We start from the raw sequence: 7,802 nt of genomic DNA on the forward strand, positions 1-7,802 counted from the left end.
AGTCAGAACCATGTCTGGAAGTCTTTGGAGAAGAAGGCAGCCCTCCACTAGGAACAATAAGGTAGGAAGTAGAAGACAGGTATTTGAAAGGATGGTCACAGGTTGATGATGGCAGGAAAGAGATGTTCTCTGCATAAGCAGATCAGTTAGAACAGTGTGACACAGTATTACCAGCTGAACTTGAGAAGCCAGCAGGATACCATAATGGCAGCAGTGCCAGAAGTTTCCTGGGCAAAGGAGCCAGAGCAGAAGAAAAGGAATAATGGGTGATCCCACTCCATGATTATGATTACTTATTTGAGAGTTCTCTTGAGATATCCTCCAGAGACTTTCAGAAATTAGCCAGATGTGCGAGAGAGGAGAGATGGAGGTTCTGTAATAGCAAGATGGGGAAATGTTTTCTCTGCTGGAACAGGAAAATTACAAGGTAAGAGTCCTGTTTTATTCTATATTTCCCATAAAACAGAGCCCTTGTGCAAGTGCCTTATTAAGTCCACCAGCTCACATCCCGAACTTTATCTTCACCTGTGTGTGGTACCTCTGTGGAAACATTTTATCCTCTGCTTTCAGAATGGTAGCAGCAGATGATTAGGGGTGTGCCTTTTACTTTTAGGAGTCCTGTGAAAAGAAAACGAGATGATCAGGGCCGTCATGAACAGATCAGATGGACTTGCACCCAGAACAGCAAGTTAGAGCTCAAAGAAATCTGCTCAGTGGGCCACAAAACCTACACATGCACAGAACCACCCAGCCAGTGCCCTAATACAGCTGACACAGAAGAAGAAAGAGAAGCAAGGTTCTTGAACATTAGTCCAGTTCACATCACCCTCAGAGGACTGTGGCTGACCTCTGACTCTAGCATCATCTAGAGCATGGCACGTTGTAGAACCACCAATTCCCTCTGCTTCTCAGGTTTCTTCCCAGACCCCTCACTGTGGGCCACTGCAGGGTGGACTAAAGCAAAGTTATGGGCATTGGCCAAACACATTTGAAAGAAAAAAATAATTACCTTTCTCTTTTTGTGACCTTGCCAGATTACTTACCTCCTCTGAGTTTCAATTTCCTCATCAGTAAAATAAAAACATGCCTTGTAACATTGTTGAAAGGTTTCAAGAATATACACCACAAGCATGTAAAGCAGCACTGGCATAAAGCAAAACGCAACAAATGGTGGTTACTTTTAGGACAATGTGTGGTATCTATGTCAGAATAAATAATTATTTTTGAGGAGAGAAATATAAGACATAGGTCAAAATGGAGTATTTAAAGTAACTTACAAATTTATGCATATAGCCCTCTGAGCAGCTGGAAGATCATGGTAATGTGGTAGATGATCTTATAAACCTGAAGATTTGATCATCTTACAATATTAAGAATTTAGAGCTTACTACAAATTAAATATACTATCAATCTGGCATTGAATCAAAGCTCTGATAGCACATAATTTGATCACCTCCACGTGGTGCATAGACAATTGAAATTCAAGGAATTTAAGATCATGTCTGAATAGTGTTTCTGATTCATTGTGGCAGTTTTTTGCTTGGCATGAAGGCCAAGAACCCAGCAGTCAGTTGAATGTTACAGTCATTTTAATCTAAATACATGTTGAGACTTATTTCCTAATATGTCATTCCCTGTCACAAAGCTGTACCTCTTGAAGCATAATTCTGTTTACAGTGTTTATCAGTTCTTTCTCTTAACGCTGAGTTTCTATTCATCTTTTTTTTTAATTGAAGTATAGTTAATTTATAATGCTGTGTTAGTTTCAGGTGTGCAGCAAAGTGATTCAGTTATACTTATATATGTATATTCATCTTTACAGACTCAATTCAATGTTATCTTCTTCAATGAAAGCAAATGAGATATTCTGATTATTGAGGTTATCTGTAAAGTGGCCCTGTGTCAACAATTGTATTAATTATTCAGTTAAGTGGTTTGTTTATTGATGCAGAAAAAATGTGTTGAATATGACATAACCAAGGCCATTTAATAGAACAATTAACAGAATTTGAGCTCATATTTCACTGTTAGTAATTTAGTCATTACAGCTTTGAAACTTAACATACTCTTGGTAGGACAGGAATTATTAATTTATCAATAGACAGCAGATTCCATTAAGACTTTAAATGTGATCATGCAAGTGGACATAAAAGGCAAAGACATAGTAAAGCATATTAATTTCCATATTAATTTTTCAAAAGATGTACAGACTTCCTCATGACAATATTCTTCAAATTATCATTAACTGAAAATGGCATTGGATCCTTCAAAGTTTCATAGCTCCACCCCTAGGAAATAATAAGGCAAAATTCTCTCTTTTAACAAACGTATTACATTCTGCACTCCCCATCCCTCCCAAATAAAATAAACTAGAAAAATAAATTCTACTTCCCTATTGACTTATTTTAAAACTGACAAATACTCCTTTGATAAGCTTCTTGTTTTATTCTTCAACAAAGAGAGAGAAAGCAATAAAAATTAATCTTGAGATTGCAGTGCATAAAGCCTACTATAGTGTTGCATCCACCAAGGTCTGAAAACAGAGGTGCCTACTGTAACCTCACAGACATTTTTCTTTTTCTTTTATCTATTGGAAAGTTTCATAAAAGAAGAACTAGATCTAAAGAGACTTTTTGTTTGACTTTAAGTGAAGTAAAAACTGTAAATCGTTAGCCAATGTCATAATAAACATGCATTACTGAGCTACTACAATGGAACAGTGTTAGACATGCTAGATCAAAAACCCATTCCTTAGGTTTTTATTGTCATCAGGATAAGCAATATAAGCAGAAAATTAACTGTTTCATTCAATGAACATTTATTCACATGATAATTAGATGTGAAATCTCTTTTGTGATTTCTCCTTAATCATTTCTACCAATTTTGAATTGTTAATCCAATATAGTAGTGGGCTACATTGACTTAAATTTGGGTTGCTTAACGTTTTGCTATTAAGAAAAATGCAGCATTTTTGTACTAGTCTCCAGCTACACATGTGTAAGAGATACTCTAGAATATATATGTAGGAGGGGAATTACTGGCTCATACAGTTTACACATCTTCAACTTCGCCAAGTAACACTATTTTCCTAATGGTAGTACTGATTAATTCCACCTGCAGGCAACTCATGACAGTTCCTCTTCCTCCACCTACTGGCCAGCACTTGGAATTGTCAGACTTCTTAAATTGTGGAAAATCAAATTACTGTATAACAGTATCTTATTGTGCTTTTAATTTGCTTTTCCTTTATTACAAGTGAGACTGAATATCTTTTCATATGCATATAAACTATTTGGATTTGATCCTCTGTGAAATTGTATTTCTTTTCAATTTTTTTCTGTTATCCCATTTGCTATTTCATAAAAGTTTTTTAAAAAACATATATTTTGTATATGAATCATTTGTCACCATATGTATGGCAAAAAGTTGTATCTGTGGTATTGTAAAACAGATTTTTATAATGTAACTTTTTAATAGCTATGCTCAAAGTCATAAAAATAATCTTTTGTATTGACTTCTAAAAATTGGATAGTTTTATCTTTTGTATTCAGAACTCAGAATTGATTATTCTCTATGATATGAATAGAAAGTCAATTTTTACTTTTCACATATGGATAACCAATTGTCCCAGTACTATTTATAAAAAAAAAAAAGTCCATCATTTCCCAATCTCTGTCATAAATCAAGAGAAGTAAAAGTAAGGGTTTGTTTCTGGACTCTGTTTTTTTTCTTTTTTTTCCCCCATGGATCAATATATTTATCTGACATCAGAACCATACCATCTTTACCACTGTAGCATTACAAAAACTCTTGATAAGTGTAAAGGCAAGTCCCCCAACATCATTTTTCTTCTTTAGGAATGTCTTAGCTCTTCTTAATTCTTTCATATACATCTTAAAATCAGTTTGTCAATATGTGGATTTTGAATGAAAGTGTTTTGAATTATAGATCAGTTTGAGTAGGGATATTTGATGCACCTTTAAAATAGAAAATCTTACATTTGTGACCTTGATGTGGTCCAGAAAGTGAGGTCTTTGAATAACATTTACTTCCAGAGACTTTTGCGTCTGGATGCTATTGTAAATGTTGTCTTTAAAACTGCAATTTCTGATTTTTGTAAATTAGTTTTGTATCCATCAGCCTTCTCCTTATGAATCTATAAATTATTTTGCGTTTTCTACAGAGATAATTATGTCATCTGCTACTAGTGACTGTTCCATTTTTTCTAACCTTCCTGCACAAGTTAAACATTTCAGTATAAGCTTGAATGAAGGATCATAGCAGGTTCTCTTGTTTCGTTCTCAATAAACCTCTTAAACATTTCACCACTAGGTATAATATTTACTGTGGATATTTTATAGCTTTCTGAGGTTAAGAAAGGAAACGCCTATTAATGAGTTCTTTCTCTTTTTAATGGAGATACTGGGAACTGAACCCAGGACCTTGTGCATGCTAAGCACACACTCTACCACTGAGCTATTTCCCTCCCCTTATCGATGATTTCTTAAGAGTTTCTTTTTAAATCACAAGTTAATATTGAATTATATTACTTTTAAATCCTGGAATTTCCACTCTGAGTTCAAACTATGGTGAGATGGCCACATTTTGAACCTAACAAACTTCTGAGGAAACATGGAGATGCAGGTAGAGCCCTGGGGCCTATGAACAGCAGTTGACAACTTCAGAATTAATGGGGGCTTAAGTAGGACACAGAATACTTTCCCATGATTTGAACAATGTATGCTCTCTCTTCCCAATAATAAATAAGATCTTAATGAGATTCTAGAAGTAGAGCAAGCAAACAAACAGAAATAGACCACAAAGACTACCAGAGACATAATACTAGACAATAAATGGTAAACATTCTATGATGTCAGCTTGGGAGATACATGTGTAGATTACCAAACCTAACACAGAACCTTGTACATGGAATTACATGTATTATGTACATATTACATACATAGTAAGAAATGCTTTCTGATTGGTTTATTGCTGACAAGGTCCTATCTTCCATTTGAACTGACATTATTTGTGGTCAATGGCATAAAATTGTGGTAGTACATATAGAATATTGTAACCTAAATATATGGTTAGTGTGATATCTGAGACAAATTTGTTTTTAAATACATACATTTTGTAGTTGCTTTTACAAACTCAGTAAGTAACATTAAATTACCTTGGAATTTTAAATAGAGCATTTTTTTTTTTTTAAAAGCAGTACTCCCATTTTTAGTAATCCGAATAGTCTCCTTTTAGAGTCACACTGAAAGATAGAAAATCAATTTTCTTGGCTCCTGAGGACGTATGGGTGATGATCATTATCAAAAAGATAAAGACAGGTACAATATATACCAAGGCGTTTTCAGGCAAATTTTTTTCTTCTTAAATCGATTGATATTGAAACAAAAGCTTTGCTATAGATTTGAATGAGTTGCAACTATACCTCTTATGTAATGTGACATGACCTATTATTCCAAGTAAACATGTAAATGATTAAAAGGACTATAAGTTGTCTTATGTAGATCAAAACATAGGTATATTAACTAGGAAAATATCTGAGCAAAATTTCCTTCCTTCACTTACCCCCTTTGGAGGAAATCCTTGAACTCCAACACAGTGTTGCTAAAGGTTCAACTTCTAGCAGAGTTGACAAATCACTAAGTAGAAATGGGATAATGAGAGCAGAGCCTGAGACAAGGATTGAAGAGCATTGGGGAGGTGCAGGGAAGACCAGCAGAGAAGCATACAGAAACAATATCGAGACGGGAACACCACCAGAGAAGAGGGCACCGTTAAGCCAGCTGCCACACTGGGACATCAGCTGAGCTCCTGCAGCACCTTCTACTGGAGGATGCTCTGAGTGGTGCACGTCCACGGCCATCAGAGACCGCAGCCCCAGATTCAGGAACCCAACAAACCACATGTAGGGTGAACAGAAATAATTCCACACCTTGTCACCTTGCGGTAAAACACAGAACACAGAGAACAGAGAAAATCTTATAATAAACCAGTGTAATCTTCCATGGGTCAGAGCTCCAGGGAAGAGGCATAGACAGAGCAGTTCTTCGAGTTTCTGGGTAGTATATAACAAAATGCACCCCCCTGTTAAGTCCATGTAAAACTGAATGGTGAGGGGGCAGGTATAGCTCAGTGGTAGAGCCTGTGCTTAGCACACATGAGGTCCTGGGTTCAATCCCCAGTACCTCCAATACATACATACATACACCTAATTATCTCCCCCTTCCCCTCAAAAACTGAATTTATCTGGATCTGAGTTTTGTTTAGTTTGTAAAATAAATGCAATTACTACGGATGTTCAGAGTTTCTATTTAGTGAATAGTAAGCAAGTTTACAATAGAAACCAATCATCAAAATTTTGTTTTGGGTCAGGCACAAAATTTGCTTTGAGATGACTTCTCTCTTTCCAGAAGACTAGAGTGGAAATAAAGGTTAGTAGATTCTCTGTTGAATTATTTGACTGTTTTACTTCCTGACTTATGCAGCCTAATTCTATACACTTAATGATTCTCATTTTAACATTTTTACCTTTAACTTTTTCTTTAAGCTCAAGTGAATGTTTTCTCTATAACCTCCTAGACAACGCTGAGAAATATTGGGCCCATGTCACCCTCAGCATGATCTTCTCCTGTCTGTATGGTGATGTAGGGAGGTTGTACCCAATTCATAGTTTCAGTGCAAATCCTGGTGCAGACATGACCAGTCCAGAGATCAGACCTTTATTAGCCATGTGACCTTGAGCAAATTACTGAATGGCTTACAGGTTAAGTTTTCTCACACTCTCCCCATGAAACCGTGTGCTCTGGTTACATCAAATCACTTCCCAGTTCTCTGAAAACACCATTTTCTATTTGGGCTCAGGGTCTTACATACATTGTTGCCTCTAACTGGAACATCTTTTATCTCCTCCCCTTCCCCTAGCTCATTTGTCTGGATAATCATTACTTTTCTTCAGCTCTTAGTTTATAGATTACTTCCTGCAGGAGGCTCTTCCTGAGCCCTTCAAGTATTAATTAGCTAATGAAGTGTCCAAAGAACAATCATTTTATTTTCACCCAGATCTGCTGGTGAAAGGAAATGAGGCAAAGAGAAATCAACTGACTTGCCCAAGGTTATAAAGCCCAATAAGGGCAGAGGCAAAGCAAGACGCCAGGAGTGTTATCTCCCTTTTCTTTCATTGCTTCTGCTTTAGTTAGCAAGGCCAGCTCCACCCTGGTTGCACCCAGATTCGTGGGATGCTGAGGCATACAATCTCCAGAAAGATGCCCTCTGTGCATTTCTGGGTGAGGCGCATTTCTTCCCCGATGCAGTAATACTTCAGGCCATCTGAGACATCCTGACTGCCACTCCTTGCCAATCAACCAGCATCCTTTCATTGGATCATTGGGTGATATGATCTTAATCTGGACTTACGCCTTTCTCCTGTATTTTTTCCTTGCTGCCAATGTTAACATATATCCGCTGTAATTTAGTTCTCCCCAGATTTCATCTAGAAAATCCACTGCTTCTATGTTATTTTTCTTTTGCTTTCTAAAGAATTCCTTCAGCTGTCTTAACCAGGGGCCCTAGTTTCGTCCAGACTAACTCTCTCCTTTAGCTTTGCATCCAACTGGGTTCCGGATCCTGCACCTCAATCCCCTTAACAACTCTCATGTGAAACTCCTCCTCTCCCGTCCTTGTGAAATTGCCCTAATTATGCCTTTCATCAGCTTTCGCAGGACCATTGACATAACTTCCTAATAGTCTCCCAGGCTGTTCTGTCCAATAAGTCCTACTCACTGCAG

Source organism: Camelus dromedarius, chromosome 1 (assembly GCF_036321535.1).
Source record: "Camelus dromedarius isolate mCamDro1 chromosome 1, mCamDro1.pat, whole genome shotgun sequence".
NCBI classification, from domain to species: Eukaryota; Metazoa; Chordata; class Mammalia; order Artiodactyla; family Camelidae; genus Camelus; species Camelus dromedarius.